Here is a 23,054-nt window from a genome sequence, read left to right as displayed (position 1 = left end):
GGGAGAAAAACTGCAGTTTTTGTAAGAGCATCCTGAATGTTAGAAACAAGAGGGTCTAGCAACATTGTGAGTATCGTGAATTCAGTTTGCTCTATAAAGGAGTACTGCTCACCTCCCAGTGTTTTCCTGGATCAGCAACATCACCTTGCTGCTGAATCTCCCCATTCAAGTGAAAGGGAGAATCACTGCAGCTTTGTAAGAGAAGCATTAATGTTACAATCAAGATGGTGCTGCACCTTGTTAAGAATGGTGAACTGTGTTAGTTTTTGAAAGGAACGCTGCCTAACTTTCAGCGTTTTCATGTGTGAGGAACATAAACATTGTGCAAAATCACCGCATACAAGTGAATGGGAGAAAAACTGCACTTTTTGAAAGACATTCCTTAATGTTAGAAACAAGAAGGTCTAGCAACTTGGTTAATATTCTGAATTCAGTTTGCTACTTAAAGGAGTACTGCCTACCTCCCAGTGTTTTCCTGGATGAGCAACATCACCTTTGTGTTGAATCACCCCATTCAAGTGAAAGGGAGAAGCACTGTAGCTCTTGTAGAGAAGGATTAATTTTACAAGCAAGAGGGTCTTGCACCTTCTTAAGCAATGTGAACTCTGTTAGTTTTTGAAAGGAACGCTGCCTAACTTTCAGGGTTTTCATGTGTGAGGAACATAAACGTTGTGCAAAATCACCGCATACAAGCAAATGGGAGAAAAACTGCAGGTTTGTAAAAGAATCTTTAATGTTAGAAAAAAGAGGGTCTAGCACCATGGTTAGTATTGTGAATCCTTTTTGCTCTTTAAAGGAATTCTGCCCACTTAGCACTGTTTTCCTGGATGAGCAATATCACTTTTGTGTTGAATCACCCCATTCAAGTGAATTGGAGAAGCCCTGTAGCACTTGTAAGAGAACGATTAACTTTACAAGCAAGAGTGTCTTGCACCTTGCTAAGCATGCTGAACTGTGTTAGTTTTTGAAAGGAATGCTGCCTAACCTTCAGCCTTTTCATGGGTGAGGAACATAAACTTTGTGCAAAATCACCGCATACAAGTGAATGGGAGAAATACTGCAGATTTGTAAGAGAATCCTTCATGTTAGAAACAAGAGGGTCTAGCAACATGGTTAGTATGGTGAATTCAGTTTGCTTTTTAAGGGAGTACTGCCTACCTCTCAGTGTTTTCCTGGATCAGCAACATCAACTTTCTGCTGAATCTCCCCATTCAAGTGAATGGGAGAAGCACTGCAGCTCTTATAAGAGAAGCATTAATGTTCCAAGCAAGAGGGAATTTCACCTTGTTAAGCATGGTGAACTGAGGTAGCTTTTGAAAGGAACGCTGCCCAACTGTCAGCGTTTTCATGGGTGAGGATCATCAACTTTGTGCAAAATCACCCCATACACTAAATGGGAGAAAACCTGCAGTTTTCTAAGAGAATCCTTCATGTTAGAAACAAGAGGGTCTAGAAACTCGGTTACTATGGTGAATTCAGTTTGCTCTTTAAAGGAGTACTGCGTTCCTCTCAGTGTTTTCCTGGATGAACAATATCACCTTTGTGTAGAATCACCCCATTCAAGTGAAAGGGAGAAGTACTGTAGCTCTTGTAGAGAAGGATTAATTTTACAAGCAAGAGGGTCTTGCACCTTGTTAAGCTTGGTGAACTCTGTTAGTTTTTGAAAGGAACGCTGCCTAACTTTCAGAGTTTTCATGTGTGAGGAACATAAACTTTGTGCAAAATCACGGCCTTAAATAAAAGGGAGAAAAACTGCAGTTTTTGTAAGAGCATCCTGAATGTTAGAAACAAGAGGGTCTAGCAACATTTTCAGTATCGTGAATTCTGTTTGCTCTATAAAGGAGTACTGCTCACCTGCCAGTGTTTTCCTGGATCAGCAACATCACCGTGCTGCTGAATCTCCCCATTCAAGTGAAAGGGAGAATCACTGCAGCTTTGTAAGGGAAGCATTAATGTTACAAGCAAGATGTTGCTGCACCTTGTTAAGAATGGTGAACTGTGTTAGTTTTTGAAAGGAACGCTGCCTAACTTTCAGCGTTTTCATGTGTGAGGAACATAAATTTTTGCAAAATCACCACCTTAAATAAAAGGGAGAAAAACTGCAGTTTTTGTAAGAGCATCCTGAATGTTAGAAACAAGAGGGTCTAGCAACATTGTCAGTATCGTGAATTCAGTTTGCTCTATAAAGGAGCACTGCTAACCTCCCAGTGTTTTCCTGGATCAGCAACATCACCTTGCTGCCGAATCTCCCCTCTCAAGTGAAAGGGAGAATCACTGCAGCTTTGTAAGAGAAGCATTAATGTTACAAGCAAGATGGTGCTGCACCTTGTTAAGAATGGTGAACTGTGTTAGTTTTTGAAAGGAACGCTGCCTAACTTTCAGCGTTTTCATGTGTGAGGAACATAAACATTGTGCAAAATCACCGCATACAAGTGAATGGGAGAAAAACTGCACTTTTTGAAAGACATTCCTTAATGTTAGAAGCAAGATGGTCTAGCAACTTGGTTAATATTGTGAATTCAGTTTGCTACTTAAAAGAGTACTGCCTACCTCTCAGTGTTTTCCTGGATGAGCAACATCACCTTTGTGTTGAATCACCCCATTCAAGTGAAAGGGAGAAGCACTGTAGCTCTTGTAGAGAAGGATTAATTTTACAAGCAAGAGGGTCTTGCACCTTCTTAAGCAATGTGAACTCTGTTAGTTTTTGAAAGGAACGCTGCCTAACTTTCAGGGTTTTCATGTGTGAGGAACATAAACGTTGTGCAAAATCACCGCATACAAGCAAATGGGAGAAAAACTGCAGGTTTGTAAAAGAATCTTTAATGTTAGAAAAAAGAGGGTCTAGCACCATGGTTAGTATTGTGAATCCTTTTTGCTCTTTAAAGGAATTCTGCCCACTTAGCACTGTTTTCCTGGATGAGCAATATCACTTTTGTGTTGAATCACCCCATTCAAGTGAATTGGAGAAGCCCTGTAGCACTTGTAAGAGAACGATTAACTTTACAAGCAAGAGTGTCTTGCACCTTGCTAAGCATGCTGAACTGTGTTAGTTTTTGAAAGGAATGCTGCCTAACCTTCAGCCTTTTCATGGGTGAGGAACATAAACTTTGTGCAAAATCACCGCATACAAGTGAATGGGAGAAATACTGCAGATTTGTAAGAGAATCCTTCATGTTAGAAACAAGAGGGTCTAGCAACATGGTTAGTATGGTGAATTCAGTTTGCTCTTTAAAGGAGTACTGCCTACCTCTCAGTGTTTTCCTGGATCAGCAACATCACCTTTCTGCTGAATCTCCCCAGTCAAGTGAGTGGGAGAAGTACTGCAGCTCTTATAAGAGAAGCATTAATGTTCCAAGCAAGAGGGAATTTCACCTTGTTAAGCATGGTGAACTGAGTTAGCTTTTGAAAGGAATCCTGAGCAACTGTGAGCGTTTTCATGGGTGAGGATCATCAACTTTGTGCAAAATCACCACATACACTAAATGGGAGAAAACCTGCAGTTTTCTAAGAGAATCCTTAATGTTAGAAGTAAGAGGGTCTAGAAACTCAGTTACTATGGTGAATTCAGTTTGCTCTTTAAAGGAGTACTGCATTCATCTCAGTGTTTTCCTGGATGAGCTATATCACCTTTGTGTTGAATCACCCCACACAAGTGAAAGGGAGAAGCAGTGCAGCTCTTGTAAGAGAAGCATTAACATTAAAAGCAAGAGGGTCTTGCACCTTGTTAAGCATGGTGAACTGAGCTAGTTTTGAAGAGGAACGCTGCCTAACTTTCAGTGTTTTCATGGGTGAGGAACATAAACTTTGTGCAAAATCACCACATAAAAGTAAATGGGAGGAAAACTGTAGCTTTTGTAAGAGATTCCTTAATGTTAGAAACAAGAGGGTCTAGCAACTTGGTTAATATTGTGCATTCAGTTTGCTCTTTAAAGGAGTACTGCATAACGCTCAGTGTTTTCCTGGATGAGTAACATCACCTTTGTGCAGAATCACACCTTTCAAGTGAAAGGGAGGAGCATTGCAGCTCTTGTAAGAGAAGCATTAATGTTACAAGCAAGAGGGCCTTGCACCTTGTTAAGCATTGTGAGCTAAGTTAGCTTTTGAAAGGAACGCTGCCTAACTGTCTGCAATTTCATGGGTGAGGAATATCAACTTTGTGCAAAATCACCACATACAAGTAAAGGGCAGAAAAACTGCAGATTTGTAGGAGAATCCTTAATGTTAGAAGTAAGAGGGTCTAGCAACATGGTTAGTATGGTGAATTCAGTTTGCTTTTTAAGGGAGTACTGCCTACCTCTCAGTGTTTTCCTGGATCAGCAACATCAACTTTCTGATAAATCTCCCCATTCAAGTGAATGGGAGAAGCACTGCAGCACTTATAAGAGAAGCATTAATGTTCCAAGCAAGAGGGAATTTCACCTTGTTAACCATGGTGAACTCAGCTAGTTTTTAAGAGGAACGCTGCCTAACTTTCAGTGTTTTCATGGGTGAGGAACATAAACTTTGTGCAAAATCACCACATAAAAGTAAATGGGAGAAAAACTGTAGCTTTTGTAAGAGATTCCTTAATGTTAGAAACAAGAGGGTCTAGCAACTTGGTTCATATTGTGAATTCAGTTTGCTCTTTAAAGGAGTACTGCATAACGCTCAGTGTTTTCCTGGATGAGCAACATCACCTTTCTGCTGAATCACCCCATTCAAGTGAACAGGAGAATCACTGCAGCTCTGTAAGAGAAGCATTAGTGTTACAAGCAAGAGGGCCTTTCACCTTGTTATGCATGGTGAACCGAGTTAGCATTTGAAAAGAACGCTTCCTGACTGTCAGCGTTTTCAAAGGTGAAGAATATCAACTTTGTGCAAAACAGCCTCTTTCAAGTGAATGGAGAAAAAGTGTAGCTTTTCTAAGAAAACAATTAATGTTAGAAGCAAGATGATTTAGCAGCATGTTTAAGTTTGAGAATTGAGTGTGCTGTTTAAGGCAATACGCTCTCCCTCTCAGTGTTTCCATGGGTGAGGAACCTCATCTTTGTGCATAAGGAGAGCACACAAGTGAATGGGAGAAAAACTGCAGTTTTTTAAGAGAATCCTTTTAAGTTATAAACAAGATGGTCTAGCAACTTGGATAATATTGTGAATTCAGTTTGCTGTTTAAAGGAGTACTGAATACTTCTCAGTGTATTCCTGGATCAGCAACATCACCTTTCTGCTGAATCTCCCCATTCAAGTGAAAGGGAGAAGCACTGCAGCTCTTGTAAGAGAAGCATTAATGTTACAAGCAAGAGGGCCCTGCACCTTGTTAAGCATGGTGAACTGAGTTAGCTTTTGAAAGGAACGCTGCCCAATTGTCAGCGTTTTCATGGGTGAGGATCGTCAACTTTGTGCGAAATCTCTGCATACCAGTAAATGGGAGAAAAACTGCAGGTTTCTAAGAGAATCTTTAACGTTAGAAACAAGAGGGTCTAGCAACTTGGTTAATATATTGAATTCAGTTTGCTCTTTAAAGGAGTACTGAATACCTCTCAGTGCTTTCCTGGAGGAGCAACATCACCTTTGTGCAGAATCACCCCTTTCAAGTGAAAGGGAGGAGCATTGCAGCTCTTGTAAGAGAAGCATTAATGTTACAAGCAAGAGGGCCTTGCACCTTGTTAAGCACGGTGAGCTAAGTTAGCTTTTGAAAGGAACGCTGCCTAACTGTCTGCAATTTCATGGGTGAGGAATATCAACTTTGTGCAAAATCACCACATACAAGTAAAGGGCAGAAAAACTGCAGATTTGTAGGAGAATCCTTCATGTTAGAAACAAGAGGGTCTAGCAACATGGTTAGTATGGTGAATTCAGTATGCTTTTTAAGGGAGTACTGCCTACCTCTCAGTGTTTTCCTGAATCAGCAACATCAACTTTCTGCTGAATCTCCCCATTCAAGTGAATGGGAGAAGCACTGCAGCTCTTATAAGAGAAGCATTAATGTTAGAAGCAAGAGGGCCTTGCACCTTGTTAAGCATGGTGAACTGAGTTAGCTTTTGAAAGAAACGCTGCCCAATTGTCAGCGTTTTCATGGGTGAGGATCGTCAACTTTGTGCGAAATCTCTGCATACCAGTAAATAGGAGAAAAACTGCAGGTGTCTAAGAGAATCTTTAACGTTAGAAACAAGAGGGTCTAGCAACTTGGTTAATATATTGAATTCAGTTTGCTCTTTAAAGGAGTACTGAATACCTCTCAGTGCTTTCCTGGAGGAGCAACATCACCTTTGTGCAGAATCACCCCTTTCAAGTGAAAGGGAGGAGCATTGCAGCTCTTGTAAGAGAAGCATTAATGTTACAAGCAAGAGGGCCTTGCACCTTGTTAAGCATGGTGAACTGAGTTAGCTTTTCAAAGGAACGCTGCCTAACTGTCTGCAATTTCATGGGTGAGGAATATCAACTTTGTGCAAAATCACCACATACAAGTAAAGGGCAGAAAAACTGCAGATTTGTAGGAGAATCCTTCATGTTAGAAACAAGAGGGTCTAGCAACATGGTTAGTATGGTGAATTCAGTTTGCTTTTTAAGGGAGTACTGCCTACCTCTCAGTGTTTTCCTGGATCAGCAACATCAACTTTCTGCTGAATCTCCCCATTCAAGTGAATGGGAGAAGCACTGCAGCTCTTATAAGAGAAGCATTAATGTTCCAAGCAAGAGGGAATTTCACCTTGTTAAGCATGGTGAACTGAGGTAGCTTTTGAAAGGAACGCTGAACAACTGTCAGCGTTTTCATGGGTGAGGATCATCAACTTTGTGCAAAATCACCCCATACACTAAATGGGAGAAAACCTGCAGTTTTCTAAGAAAATCCTTCATGTTAGAAACAAGAGGGTCTAGGAACTCGGTTACTATGGTGAATTCAGTTTGCTCTTTAAAGGAGTACTGCGTTCCTCTCAGTGTTTTCCTGGATGAACAATATCACCTTTGTGTAGAATCACCCCATTCAAGTGAAAGGGAGAAGCACTGTAGCTCTTGTAGAGAAGGATTAACTTTACAAGCAAGAGGGTCTTGCACCTTGTTAAGCTTGGTGAACTCTGTTAGTTTTTGAAAGGAACGCTGCCTAACTTTCAGCGTTTTCATGTGTGAGGAACATAAACTTTTTGCAAAATCACCACCTTAAATAAAAGGGAGAAAAACTGCAGTTTTTGTAAGAGCATCCTGAATGTTAGAAACAAGAGGGTCTAGCAACATTGTCAGTATCGTGAATTCAGTTTGCTCTATAAAGGAGTACTGCTCACCTCCCAGTGTTTTCCTGGATCAGCAACATCACCTTGCTGCTGAATCTCCCCATTCAAGTGAAAGGGAGAATCACTGCAGCTTTGTAAGGGAAGCATTAATGTTACAAGCAAGATGGTGCTGCACCTTGTTAAGAATGGTGAACTGTGTTAGTTTTTGAAAGGAACGTTGCCTAACTTTCAGCGTTTTCATGTGTGAGGAACATAAACATTGTGCAAAATCACCGCATACAAGTGAATGGGAGAAAAACTGCACTTTTTGAAAGACATTCCTTAATGTTAGAAACAAGAAGGTCTAGCAACTTGGTTAATATTGTGAATTCAGTTTGCTACTTAAAGGACTACTGCCTACCTCTCAGTGTTTTCCTGGATGAGCAACATCACCTTTGTGTTGAATCACCCCATTCAAGTGAAAGGGAGAAGCACTGTAGCTCTTGTAGAGAAGGATTAATTTTACAAGCAAGAGGGTCTTGCACCTTCTTAAGCAATGTGAACTCTGTTAGTTTTTGAAAGGAACGCTGCCTAACTTTCAGGGTTTTCATGCGTGAGGAACATAAACGTTGTGCAAAATCACCGCATACAAGCAAATGGGAGAAAAACTGCAGGTTTGTAAAAGAATCTTTAATGTTAGAAAAAAGAGGGTCTAGCACCATGGTTAGTATTGTGAATCCTTTTTGCTCTTTAAAGGAATTCTGCCCACTTAGCACTGTTTTCCTGGATGAGCAATATCACTTTTGTGTTGAATCACCCCATTCAAGTGAATTGGAGAAGCCCTGTAGCACTTGTAAGAGAACGATTAACTTTACAAGCAAGAGTGTCTTGCACCTTGCTAAGCATGCTGAACTGTGTTAGTTTTTGAAAGGAATGCTGCCTAACCTTCAGCCTTTTCATGGGTGAGGAACATAAACTTTGTGCAAAATCACCGCATACAAGTGAATGGGAGAAATACTGCAGATTTGTAAGAGAATCCTTCATGTTAGAAACAAGAGGGTCTAGCAACATGGTTAGTATGGTGAATTCAGTTTGCTCTTTAAAGGAGTACTGCCTACCTCTAAGTGTTTTCCTGGATCAGCAACATCACCTTTCTGCTGAATCTCCCCAATCAAGTGAGTGGGAGAAGTACTGCAGCTCTTATAAGAGAAGCATTAATGTTCCAAGCAAGAGGGAATTTCACCTTGTTAAGCATCGTGTACAAAGTTAGCTTTTGAAAGGAAGGCTGAGCAACTGTCAGCGTTTTCATGGGTGAGGATCATCAACTTTGTGCAAAATCACCACATACACTAAATGGGAGAAAACCTGCAGTTTTCTAAGAGAATCCTTAATGTTAGAAGTAAGAGGGTCTAGAAACTGAGTTACTATGGTGAATTCAGTTTGCTCTTTAAAGGAGTACTGCATTCATCTCAGTGTTTTCCTGGATGAGCTATATCACCTTTGTGTTGAATCACCCCACTCAAGTGAAAGGGAGAAGCAGTGCAGCTCCTGTAAGAGAAGCATTAACATTAAAAGCAAGAGGGTCTTGCACCTTGTTAAGCATGGTGAACTGAGCTAGTTTTTAAGAGGAACGCTGCCTAACTTTCAGTGTTTTCATGGGTGAGGAACATAAACTTTGTGCAAAATCACCACATAAAAGTAAATGGGAGAAAAACTGTAGCTTTTGTAAGAGATTCCTGAATGTTAGAAACAAGAGGGTCTAGAAACTTGGTTAATAATGTGCATTCAGTTTGCTCTTTAAAGGAGTACTGCATAACGCTCAGTGTTTTCCTGGATGAGCAACATCACCTTTCTGCTGAATCACCCCATTCAAGTGAATGGGAGAATCACTGCAGCTCTGTAAGAGAAGCATTAGGGTTACAAGCAAGAGGGCCTTTCACCTTGTTATGCATGGTGAACCGAGTTAGCATTTGAAAAGAACGCTTCCTGACTGTCAGTGTTTTCAAAGGTGAAGAATATCAACTTTGTGCAAAACAGCCTCTTTCAAGTGAATGGAGAAAAAGTGTAGCTTTTCTAAGAAAACAATTAATGTTAGAAGCAAGATGATTTAGCAGCATGTTTAAGTTTGAGAATTGAGTGTGCTGTTTAAGGCAATACGCTCTCCCTCTCAGTGTTTCCATGGGTGAGGAACCTCATCTTTGTGCATAAGGAGAGCACACAAGTGAATGGGAGAAAAACTGCAGTTTTTTAAGAGAATCCTTTTAAGTTATAAACAAGATGGTCTAGCAACTTGGATAATATTGTGAATTCAGTTTGCTGTTTAAAGGAGTACTGAATACTTCTCAGTGTATTCCTGGATCAGCAACATCACCTTTCTGCTGAATCTCCCCATTCAAGTGAAAGGGAGAAGCACTGCAGCTCTTGTAAGAGAAGCATTAGTGTTACAAGCAAGAGGGCCTTGCACCTTGTTAAGCATGGTGAACTGAGTTAGCTTTTGAAAGGAACGCTGCCCAATTGTCAGCGTTTTCATGGGTGAGGATCGTCAACTTTGTGCGAAATCTCTGCATACCAGTAAATGGGAGAAAAACTGCAGGTTTCTAAGAGAATTTTTAACGTTAGAAAAAAGAGGGTCTAGCAACTTGGTTAATATATTGAATTCAGTTTGCTCTTTAAAGGAGTACTGAATACCTCTCAGTGCTTTCCTGGAGGAGCAACATCACCTTTGTGCAGAATCACCCCTTTCAAGTGAAAGGGAGGAGCATTGCAGCTCTTGTAAGAGAAGCATTAATGTTACAAGCAAGAGGGCCTTGCACCTTGTTAAGCATGGTGAGCTAAATTAGCTTTTGAAAGGAACGCTGCCTAACTGTCTACAATTTCATGGGTGAGGAATATCAACTTTGTGCAAAATCACCACATACAAGTAAAGGGCAGAAAAACTGCAGATTTGTAGGAGAATCCTTCATGTTAGAAACAAGAGGGTCTAGTAACATGGTTAGTATGGTGAATTCAGTTTGCTTTTTAAGGGAGTACTGCCTACCTCTCAGTGTTTTCCTGGATCAGCAACATCAACTTTCTGCTGAATCTCCCCATTCAAGTGAATGGGAGAAGCACTGCAGCTCTTATAAGAGAAGCATTAATGTTCCAAGCAAGAGGGAATTTCACCTTGTTAAGCATGGTGAACTGAGGTAGCTTTTGAAAGGAACGCTGCCCAACTGTCAGCGTTTTCATGGGTGAGGATCATCAACTTTGTGCAAAATCACCCCATACACTAAATGGGAGAAAACCTGCAGTTTTCTAAGAGAATCCTTCATGTTAGAAACAAGAGGGTCTAGAAACTCGGTTACTATGGTGATCTCAGTTTGCTCTTTAAAGGAGTACTGCGTTCCTCTCAGTGTTTTCCTGGATGAACAATATCACCTTTGTGTAGAATCACCCCATTCAAGTGAAAGGGGAAGCACTGTAGCTCTTGTAGAGAAGGATTAATTTTACAAGCAAGAGGGTCTTGCACCTTGTTAAGCTTGGTGAACTCTGTTAGTTTTTGAAAGGAACGCTGCCTAACTTTCAGCGTTTTCATGCGTGAGGAACATAAACTTTTTGCAAAATCACCACCTTAAATAAAAGGGAGAAAAACTGCAGTTTTTGTAAGAGCATCCTGAATGTTAGAAACAAGAGGGTCTAGCAACATTGTCAGTATCGTGAATTCAGTTTGCTCTATAAAGGAGTACTGCTCACCTCCCAGTGTTTTCCTGGATCAGCAACATCACCTTGCTGCTGAATCTCCCCATTCAAGTGAAAGGGAGAATCACTGCAGCTTTGTAAGAGAAGCATTAATGTTACAAGCAAGATGGTGCTGCACCTTGTTAAGAATGGTGAACTGTGTTAGTTTTTGAAAGGAACGCTGCCTAACTTTCAGCGTTTTCATGTGTGAGGAACATAAACATTGTGCAAAATCAGCGCATACAAGTGAATGGGAGAAAAACTGCACTTTTTGAAAGACATTCCTTAATGTTAGAAACAAGATGGTCTAGCAACTTGGTTAATATTGTGAATTCAGTTTGCTACTTAAAGGACTACTGCCTACCTCTCAGTGTTTTCCTGGATGAGCAACATCACCTTTGTGTTGAATCACCCCATTCAAGTGAAAGGGAGAAGCACTGTAGCTCTTGTAGAGAAGGATTAATTTTACAAGCAAGAGGGTCTTGCACCTTCTTAAGCAATGTGAACTCTGTTAGTTTTTGAAAGGAACGCTGCCTAACTTTCAGGGTTTTCATGTGTGAGGAACATAAACGTTGTGCAAAATCACCGCATACAAGCAAAAGGGAGAAAAACTGCAGGTTTGTAAAAGAATCTTTAATGTTAGAAAAAAGAGGGTCTAGCACCATGTGAATCCTTTTTGCTCTTTAAAGGAATTCTGCCCACTTAGCACTGTTTTCCTGGATGAGCAATATCACTTTTGTGTTGAATCACCCCATTCAAGTGAATTGGAGAAGCCCTGTAGCACTTGTAAGAGAACGATTAACTTTACAAGCAAGAGTGTCTTGCACCTTGCTAAGCATGCTGAACTGTGTTAGTTTTTGAAAGGAATGCTGCCTAACCTTCAGCCTTTTCATGGGTGAGGAACATAAACTTTGTGCAAAATCACCGCATACAAGTGAATGGGAGAAATACTTCAGATTTGTAAGAGAATCCTTCATGTTAGAAACAAGAGGGTCTAGCAACATGGTTAGTATGGTGAATTCAGTTTGCTCTTTAAAGGAGTACTGCCTACCTCTAAGTGCTTTCCTGTATCAGCAACATCACCTTTCTGCTGAATCTCCCCAATCAAGTGAGTGGGAGAAGTACTGCAGCTCTTATAAGAGAAGCATTAATGTTCCAAGCAAGAGGGAATTTCACCTTGTTAAGCATCGTGTACAAAGTTAGCTTTTGAAAGGAATGCTGAGCAACTGTCAGCGTTTTCATGGGTGAGGATCATCAACTTTGTGCAAAATCACCACATACACTAAATGGGAGAAAACCTGCAGTTTTCTAAGAGAATCCTTAATGTTAGAAGTAAGAGGGTCTAGAAACTCAGTTACTATGGTGAATTCAGTTTGCTCTTTAAAGGAGTACTGCATTCATCTCAGTGTTTTCCTGGATGAGCTATATCACCTTTTTGTTGAATCACCCCACTCAAGTGAAAGGGAGAAGCAGTGCAGCTCCTGTAAGAGAAGCATTAACATTAAAAGCAAGAGGGTCTTGCACCTTGTTAAGCATGGTGAACTGAGCTAGTTTTTAAGAGGAACGCTGCCTAACTTTCAGTGTTTTCATGGGTGAGGAACATAAACTTTGTGCAAAATCACCACATAAAAGTAAATGGGAGAAAAACTGTAGCTTTTGTAAGAGATTCCTTAATGTTAGAAACAAGAGGGTCTAGAAACTTGGTTAATAATGTGCATTCAGTTTGCTCTTTAAAGGAGTACTGCGTAACGCTCAGTGTTTTCCTGGATGAGCAACATCACCTTTCTGCTGAATCACCCCATTCAAGTGAATGGGAGAATCACTGCAGCTCTGTAAGAGAAGCATTAGTGTTACAAGCAAGAGGGCCTTTCACCTTGTTATGCATGGTGAACCGAGTTAGCATTTGAAAAGAACGCTTCCTGACTGTCAGTGTTTTCAAAGGTGAAGAATATCAACTTTGTGCAAAACAGCCTCTTTCAAGTGAATGGAGAAAAAGTGTAGCTTTTCTAAGAAAACAATTAATGTTAGAAGCAAGATGATTTAGCAGCATGTTTAAGTTTGAGAATTGAGTGTGCTGTTTAAGGCAATACGCTCTCCCTCTCAGTGTTTCCATGGGTGAGGAACCTCGTCTTTGTGCATAAGGAGAGCACACAAGTGAATGGGAGAAAAACTGCAGTTTTTTAAGAGAATCCTTTTAAGTTATAAACAAGATGGTCTAGCAACTTGGATAATATTGTGAATTCAGTTTGCTGTTTAAAGGAGTACTGAATACTTCTCAGTGTATTCCTGGATCAGCAACATCACCTTTCTGCTGAATCTCCCCATTCAAGTGAAAGGGAGAAGCACTGCAGCTCTTGTAAGAGAAGCATTAGTGTTACAAGCAAGAGTTCCTTGCACCTTGTTAAGCATGGTGAACTGAGTTAGCTTTTGAAAGGAACGCTGCCCAATTGTCAGCGTTTTCATGGGTGAGGATCGTCAACTTTGTGCGAAATCTCTGCATACCACTAAATGGGAGAAAAACTGCAGGTTTCTAAGAGAATTTTTAACGTTAGAAAAAAGAGGGTCTAGCAACTTGGTTAATATATTGAATTCAGTTTGCTCTTTAAAGGAGTACTGAATACCTCTCAGTGCTTTCCTGGAGGAGCAACATCACCTTTGTGCAGAATCACCCCTTTCAAGTGAAAGGGAGGAGCATTGCAGCTCTTGTAAGAGAAGCATTAATGTTACAAGCAAGAGGGCCTTGCACCTTGTTAAGCATGGTGAGCTAAATTAGCTTTTGAAAGGAACGCTGCCTAACTGTCTACAATTTCATGGGTGAGGAATATCAACTTTGTGCAAAATCACCACATACAAGTAAAGGGCAGAAAAACTGCAGATTTGTAGGAGAATCCTTCATGTTAGAAACAAGAGGGTCTAGCAACATGGTTAGTATGGTGAATTCAGTTTGCTTTTTAAGGGAGTACTGCCTACCTCTCAGTGTTTTCCTGGATCAGCAACATCAACTTTCTGCTGAATCTCCCCATTCAAGTGAATGGGAGAAGCACTGCAGCTCTTATAAGAGAAGCATTAATGTTCCAAGCAAGAGGGAATTTCACCTTGTTAAGCATGGTGAACTGAGGTAGCTTTTGAAAGGAACGCTGCCCAACTGTCAGCGTTTTCATGGGTGAGGATCATCAACTTTGTGCAAAATCACCCCATACACTAAATGGGAGAAAACCTGCAGTTTTCTAAGAGAATCCTTCATGTTAGAAACAAGAGGGTCTAGAAACTCGGTTACTATGGTGAATTCAGTTTGCTCTTTAAAGGAGTACTGCGTTCCTCTCAGTGTTTTCCTGGATGAACAATATCACCTTTGTGTAGAATCACCCCATTCAAGTGAAAGGGAGAAGTACTGTAGCTCTTGTAGAGAAGGATTAATTTTACAAGCAAGAGGGTCTTGCACCTTGTTAAGCTTGGTGAACTCTGTTAGTTTTTGAAAGGAACGCTGCCTAACTTTCAGAGTTTTCATGTGTGAGGAACATAAACTTTGTGCAAAATCACGGCCTTAAATAAAAGGGAGAAAAACTGCAGTTTTTGTAAGAGCATCCTGAATGTTAGAAACAAGAGGGTCTAGCAACATTTTCAGTATCGTGAATTCTGTTTGCTCTATAAAGGAGTACTGCTCACCTGCCAGTGTTTTCCTGGATCAGCAACATCACCGTGCTGCTGAATCTCCCCATTCAAGTGAAAGGGAGAATCACTGCAGCTTTGTAAGGGAAGCATTAATGTTACAAGCAAGATGGTGCTGCACCTTGTTAAGAATGGTGAACTGTGTTAGTTTTTGAAAGGAACGCTGCCTAACTTTCAGCGTTTTCATGTGTGAGGAACATAAATTTTTGCAAAATCACCACCTTAAATAAAAGGGAGAAAAACTGCAGTTTTTGTAAGAGCATCCTGAATGTTAGAAACAAGAGGGTCTAGCAACATTGTCAGTATCGTGAATTCAGTTTGCTCTATAAAGGAGCACTGCTAACCTCCCAGTGTTTTCCTGGATCAGCAACATCACCTTGCTGCCGAATCTCCCCTCTCAAGTGAAAGGGAGAATCACTGCAGCTTTGTAAGAGAAGCATTAATGTTACAAGCAAGATGGTGCTGCACCTTGTTAAGAATGGTGAACTGTGTTAGTTTTTGAAAGGAACGCTGCCTAACTTTCAGCGTTTTCATGTGTGAGGAACATAAACATTGTGCAAAATCACCGCATACAAGTGAATGGGAGAAAAACTGCACTTTTTGAAAGACATTCCTTAATGTTAGAAGCAAGATGGTCTAGCAACTTGGTTAATATTGTGAATTCAGTTTGCTACTTAAAAGAGTACTGCCTACCTCTCAGTGTTTTCCTGGATGAGCAACATCACCTTTGTGTTGAATCACCCCATTCAAGTGAAAGGGAGAAGCACTGTAGCTCTTGTAGAGAAGGATTAATTTTACAAGCAAGAGGGTCTTGCACCTTCTTAAGCAATGTGAACTCTGTTAGTTTTTGAAAGGAACGCTGCCTAACTTTCAGGGTTTTCATGTGTGAGGAACATAAACGTTGTGCAAAATCACCGCATACAAGCAAATGGGAGAAAAACTGCAGGTTTGTAAAAGAATCTTTAATGTTAGAAAAAAGAGGGTCTAGCACCATGGTTAGTATTGTGAATCCTTTTTGCTCTTTAAAGGAATTCTGCCCACTTAGCACTGTTTTCCTGGATGAGCAATATCACTTTTGTGTTGAATCACCCCATTCAAGTGAATTTGAGAAGCCCTGTAGCACTTGTAAGAGAACGATTAACTTTACAAGCAAGAGTGTCTTGCACCTTGCTAAGCATGCTGAACTGTGTTAGTTTTTGAAAGGAATGCTGCCTAACCTTCAGCCTTTTCATGGGTGAGGAACATAAACTTTGTGCAAAATCACCGCATACAAGTGAATGGGAGAAATACTGCAGATTTGTAAGAGAATCCTTCATGTTAGAAACAAGAGGGTCTAGCAACATGGTTAGTATGGTGAATTCAGTTTGCTCTTTAAAGGAGTACTGCCTACCTCTCAGTGTTTTCCTGGATCAGCAACATCACCTTTCTGCTGAATCTCCCCAGTCAAGTGAGTGGGAGAAGTACTGCAGCTCTTATAAGAGAACATTAATGTTCCAAGCAAGAGGGAATTTCACCTTGTTAAGCATGGTGAACTGAGTTAGCTTTTGAAAGGAATCCTGAGCAACTGTGAGCGTTTTCATGGGTGAGGATCATCAACTTTGTGCAAAATCACCACATACACTAAATGGGAGAAAACCTGCAGTTTTCTAAGAGAATCCTTAATGTTAGAAGTAAGAGGGTCTAGAAACTCAGTTACTATGGTGAATTCAGTTTGCTCTTTAAAGGAGTACTGCATTCATCTCAGTGTTTTCCTGGATGAGCTATATCACCTTTGTGTTGAATCACCCCACACAAGTGAAAGGGAGAAGCAGTGCAGCTCTTGTAAGAGAAGCATTAACATTAAAAGCAAGAGGGTCTTGCACCTTGTTAAGCATGGTGAACTGAGCTAGTTTTGAAGAGGAACGCTGCCTAACTTTCAGTGTTTTCATGGGTGAGGAACATAAACTTTGTGCAAAATCACCACATAAAAGTAAATGGGAGGAAAACTGTAGCTTTTGTAAGAGATTCCTTAATGTTAGAAACAAGAGGGTCTAGCAACTTGGTTAATATTGTGCATTCAGTTTGCTCTTTAAAGGAGTACTGCATAACGCTCAGTGTTTTCCTGGATGAGTAACATCACCTTTGTGCAGAATCACACCTTTCAAGTGAAAGGGAGGAGCATTGCAGCTCTTGTAAGAGAAGCATTAATGTTACAAGCAAGAGGGCCTTGCACCTTGTTAAGCATTGTGAGCTAAGTTAGCTTTTGAAAGGAACGCTGCCTAACTGTCTGCAATTTCATGGGTGAGGAATATCAACTTTGTGCAAAATCACCACATACAAGTAAAGGGCAGAAAAACTGCAGATTTGTAGGAGAATCCTTAATGTTAGAAGTAAGAGGGTCTAGCAACATGGTTAGTATGGTGAATTCAGTTTGCTTTTTAAGGGAGTACTGCCTACCTCTCAGTGTTTTCCTGGATCAGCAACATCAACTTTCTGATAAATCTCCCCATTCAAGTGAATGGGAGAAGCACTGCAGCACTTATAAGAGAAGCATTAATGTTCCAAGCAAGAGGGAATTTCACCTTGTTAACCATGGTGAACTCAGCTAGTTTTTAAGAGGAACGCTGCCTAACTTTCAGTGTTTTCATGGGTGAGGAACATAAACTTTGTGCAAAATCACCACATAAAAGTAAATGGGAGAAAAACTGTAGCTTTTGTAAGAGATTCCTTAATGTTAGAAACAAGAGGGTCTAGCAACTTGGTTCATATTGTGAATTCAGTTTGCTCTTTAAAGGAGTACTGCATAACGCTCAGTGTTTTCCTGGATGAGCAACATCACCTTTCTGCTGAATCACCCCACTCAAGTGAACAGGAGAATCACTGCAGCTCTGTAAGAGAAGCATTAGTGTTACAAGCAAGAGGGCCTTTCACCTTGTTATGCATGGTGAACCGAGTTAGCATTTGAAAAGAACGCTTCCTGACTGTCAGCGTTTTCAAAGGTGAAGAATATCAACTTTGTGCAAAACAGCCTCTTTCAAGTGAATGGAGAAAAAGTGTAGCTTTTCTAAGAAAACAATTAATGTTAGAAGCAAGATGATTTAGCAGCATGTTTAAGTTTGAGAATTGAGTGTGCTGTTTAAGGCAATACGCTCTCCCTCTCAGTGTTTCCATGGGTGAGGAACCTCATCTTTGTGCATAAGGAGAGCACACAAGTGAATGGGAGAAAAACTGCAGTTTTTTAAGAGAATCCTTTTAAGTTATAAACAAGATGGTCTAGCAACTTGGATAATATTGTGAATTCAGTTTGCTGTTTAAAGGAGTACTGAATACTTCTCAGTGTATTCCTGGATCAGCAACATCACCTTTCTGCTGAATCTCCCCATTCAAGTGAAAGGGAGAAGCACTGCAGCTCTTGTAAGAGAAGCATTAATGTTACAAGCAAGAGGGCCCTGCACCTTGTTAAGCATGGTGAACTGAGTTAGCTTTTGAAAGGAACGCTGCCCAATTGTCAGCGTTTTCATGGTTGAGGATCGTCAACTTTGTGCGAAATCTCTGCATACCAGTAAATGGGAGAAAAACTGCAGGTTTCTAAGAGAATCTTTAACGTTAGAAACAAGAGGGTCTAGCAACTTGGTTAATATATTGAATTCAGTTTGCTCTTTAAAGGAGTACTGAATACCTCTCAGTGCTTTCCTGGAGGAGCAACATCACCTTTGTGCAGAATCACCCCTTTCAAGTGAAAGGGAGGAGCATTGCAGCTCTTGTAAGAGAAGCATTAATGTTACAAGCAAGAGGGCCTTGCACCTTCTTAAGCACGGTGAGCTAAGTTAGCTTTTGAAAGGAACGCTGCCTAACTGTCTGCAATTTCATGGGTGAGGAATATCAACTTTGTGCAAAATCACCACATACAAGTAAAGGGCAGAAAAACTGCAGATTTGTAGGAGAATCCTTCATGTTAGAAACAAGAGGGTCTAGCAACATGGTTAGTATGGTGAATTCAGTATGCTTTTTAAGGGAGTACTGCCTACCTCTCAGTGTTTTCCTGAATCAGCAACATCAACTTTCTGCTGAATCTCCCCATTCAAGTGAATGGGAGAAGCACTGCAGCTCTTATAAGAGAAGCATTAATGTTAGAAGCAAGAGGGCCTTGCACCTTGTTAAGCATGTGAACTGAGTTAGCTTTTGAAAGAAACGCTGCCCAATTGTCAGCGTTTTCATGGGTGAGGATCGTCAACTTTGTGCGAAATCTCTGCATACCAGTAAATAGGAGAAAAACTGCAGGTGTCTAAGAGAATCTTTAACGTTAGAAACAAGAGGGTCTAGCAACTTGGTTAATATATTGAATTCAGTTTGCTCTTTAAAGGAGTACTGAATACCTCTCAGTGCTTTCCTGGAGGAGCAACATCACCTTTGTGCAGAATCACCCCTTTCAAGTGAAAGGGAGGAGCATTGCAGCTCTTGTAAGAGAAGCATTAATGTTACAAGCAAGAGGGCCTTGCACCTTGTTAAGCATGGTGAACTGAGTTAGCTTTTCAAAGGAACGCTGCCTAACTGTCTGCAATTTCATGGGTGAGGAATATCAACTTTGTGCAAAATCACCACATACAAGTAAAGGGCAGAAAAACTGCAGATTTGTAGGAGAATCCTTCATGTTAGAAACAAGAGGGTCTAGCAACATGGTTAGTATGGTGAATTCAGTTTGCTTTTTAAGGGAGTACTGCCTACCTCTCAGTGTTTTCCTGGATCAGCAACATCAACTTTCTGCTGAATCTCCCCATTCAAGTGAATGGGAGAAGCACTGCAGCTCTTATAAGAGAAGCATTAATGTTCCAAGCAAGAGGGAATTTCACCTTGTTAAGCATGGTGAACTGAGGTAGCTTTTGAAAGGAACGCTGAACAACTGTCAGCGTTTTCATGGGTGAGGATCATCAACTTTGTGCAAAATCACCCCATACACTAAATGGGAGAAAACCTGCAGTTTTCTAAGAAAATCCTTCATGTTAGAAACAAGAGGGTCTAGGAACTCGGTTACTATGGTGAATTCAGTTTGCTCTTTAAAGGAGTACTGCGTTCCTCTCAGTGTTTTCCTGGATGAACAATATCACCTTTGTGTAGAATCACCCCATTCAAGTGAAAGGGAGAAGCACTGTAGCTCTTGTAGAGAAGGATTAACTTTACAAGCAAGAGGGTCTTGCACCTTGTTAAGCTTGGTGAACTCTGTTAGTTTTTGAAAGGAACGCTGCCTAACTTTCAGCGTTTTCATGTGTGAGGAACATAAACTTTTTGCAAAATCACCACCTTAAATAAAAGGGAGAAAAACTGCAGTTTTTGTAAGAGCATCCTGAATGTTAGAAACAAGAGGGTCTAGCAACATTGTCAGTATCGTGAATTCAGTTTGCTCTATAAAGGAGTACTGCTCACCTCCCAGTGTTTTCCTGGATCAGCAACATCACCTTGCTGCTGAATCTCCCCATTCAAGTGAAAGGGAGAATCACTGCAGCTTTGTAAGGGAAGCATTAATGTTACAAGCAAGATGGTGCTGCACCTTGTTAAGAATGGTGAACTGTGTTAGTTTTTGAAAGGAACGTTGCCTAACTTTCAGCGTTTTCATGTGTGAGGAACATAAACATTGTGCAAAATCACCGCATACAAGTGAATGGGAGAAAAACTGCACTTTTTGAAAGACATTCCTTAATGTTAGAAACAAGAAGGTCTAGCAACTTGGTTAATATTGTGAATTCAGTTTGCTACTTAAAGGACTACTGCCTACCTCTCAGTGTTTTCCTGGATGAGCAACATCACCTTTGTGTTGAATCACCCCATTCAAGTGAAAGGGAGAAGCACTGTAGCTCTTGTAGAGAAGGATTAATTTTACAAGCAAGAGGGTCTTGCACCTTCTTAAGCAATGTGAACTCTGTTAGTTTTTGAAAGGAACGCTGCCTAACTTTCAGGGTTTTCATGCGTGAGGAACATAAACGTTGTGCAAAATCACCGCATACAAGCAAATGGGAGAAAAACTGCAGGTTTGTAAAAGAATCTTTAATGTTAGAAAAAAGAGGGTCTAGCACCATGGTTAGTATTGTGAATCCTTTTTGCTCTTTAAAGGAATTCTGCCCACTTAGCACTGTTTTCCTGGATGAGCAATATCACTTTTGTGTTGAATCACCCCATTCAAGTGAATTGGAGAAGCCCTGTAGCACTTGTAAGAGAACGATTAACTTTACAAGCAAGAGTGTCTTGCACCTTGCTAAGCATGCTGAACTGTGTTAGTTTTTGAAAGGAATGCTGCCTAACCTTCAGCCTTTTCATGGGTGAGGAACATAAACTTTGTGCAAAATCACCGCATACAAGTGAATGGGAGAAATACTGCAGATTTGTAAGAGAATCCTTCATGTTAGAAACAAGAGGGTCTAGCAACATGGTTAGTATGGTGAATTCAGTTTGCTCTTTAAAGGAGTACTGCCTACCTCTAAGTGTTTTCCTGGATCAGCAACATCACCTTTCTGCTGAATCTCCCCAATCAAGTGAGTGGGAGAAGTACTGCAGCTCTTATAAGAGAAGCATTAATGTTCCAAGCAAGAGGGAATTTCACCTTGTTAAGCATCGTGTACAAAGTTAGCTTTTGAAAGGAAGGCTGAGCAACTGTCAGCGTTTTCATGGGTGAGGATCATCAACTTTGTGCAAAATCACCACATACACTAAATGGGAGAAAACCTGCAGTTTTCTAAGAGAATCCTTAATGTTAGAAGTAAGAGGGTCTAGAAACTGAGTTACTATGGTGAATTCAGTTTGCTCTTTAAAGGAGTACTGCATTCATCTCAGTGTTTTCCTGGATGAGCTATATCACCTTTGTGTTGAATCACCCCACTCAAGTGAAAGGGAGAAGCAGTGCAGCTCCTGTAAGAGAAGCATTAACATTAAAAGCAAGAGGGTCTTGCACCTTGTTAAGCATGGTGAACTGAGCTAGTTTTTAAGAGGAACGCTGCCTAACTTTCAGTGTTTTCATGGGTGAGGAACATAAACTTTGTGCAAAATCACCACATAAAAGTAAATGGGAGAAAAACTGTAGCTTTTGTAAGAGATTCCTGAATGTTAGAAACAAGAGGGTCTAGAAACTTGGTTAATAATGTGCATTCAGTTTGCTCTTTAAAGGAGTACTGCATAACGCTCAGTGTTTTCCTGGATGAGCAACATCACCTTTCTGCTGAATCACCCCATTCAAGTGAATGGGAGAATCACTGCAGCTCTGTAAGAGAAGCATTAGGGTTACAAGCAAGAGGGCCTTTCACCTTGTTATGCATGGTGAACCGAGTTAGCATTTGAAAAGAACGCTTCCTGACTGTCAGTGTTTTCAAAGGTGAAGAATATCAACTTTGTGCAAAACAGCCTCTTTCAAGTGAATGGAGAAAAAGTGTAGCTTTTCTAAGAAAACAATTAATGTTAGAAGCAAGATGATTTAGCAGCATGTTTAAGTTTGAGAATTGAGTGTGCTGTTTAAGGCAATACGCTCTCCCTCTCAGTGTTTCCATGGGTGAGGAACCTCATCTTTGTGCATAAGGAGAGCACACAAGTGAATGGGAGAAAAACTGCAGTTTTTTAAGAGAATCCTTTTAAGTTATAAACAAGATGGTCTAGCAACTTGGATAATATTGTGAATTCAGTTTGCTGTTTAAAGGAGTACTGAATACTTCTCAGTGTATTCCTGGATCAGCAACATCACCTTTCTGCTGAATCTCCCCATTCAAGTGAAAGGGAGAAGCACTGCAGCTCTTGTAAGAGAAGCATTAGTGTTACAAGCAAGAGGGCCTTGCACCTTGTTAAGCATGGTGAACTGAGTTAGCTTTTGAAAGGAACGCTGCCCAATTGTCAGCGTTTTCATGGGTGAGGATCGTCAACTTTGTGCGAAATCTCTGCATACCAGTAAATGGGAGAAAAACTGCAGGTTTCTAAGAGAATTTTTAACGTTAGAAAAAAGAGGGTCTAGCAACTTGGTTAATATATTGAATTCAGTTTGCTCTTTAAAGGAGTACTGAATACCTCTCAGTGCTTTCCTGGAGGAGCAACATCACCTTTGTGCAGAATCACCCCTTTCAAGTGAAAGGGAGGAGCATTGCAGCTCTTGTAAGAGAAGCATTAATGTTACAAGCAAGAGGGCCTTGCACCTTGTTAAGCATGGTGAGCTAAATTAGCTTTTGAAAGGAACGCTGCCTAACTGTCTACAATTTCATGGGTGAGGAATATCAACTTTGTGCAAAATCACCACATACAAGTAAAGGGCAGAAAAACTGCAGATTTGTAGGAGAATCCTTCATGTTAGAAACAAGAGGGTCTAGTAACATGGTTAGTATGGTGAATTCAGTTTGCTTTTTAAGGGAGTACTGCCTACCTCTCAGTGTTTTCCTGGATCAGCAACATCAACTTTCTGCTGAATCTCCCCATTCAAGTGAATGGGAGAAGCACTGCAGCTCTTATAAGAGAAGCATTAATGTTCCAAGCAAGAGG

This window comes from Castor canadensis, chromosome 16 (genome assembly GCF_047511655.1).
Source record: "Castor canadensis chromosome 16, mCasCan1.hap1v2, whole genome shotgun sequence".
Lineage (NCBI taxonomy): Eukaryota > Metazoa > Chordata > Mammalia > Rodentia > Castoridae > Castor > Castor canadensis.
Note: the sequence above shows the minus strand (reverse complement) of the source record.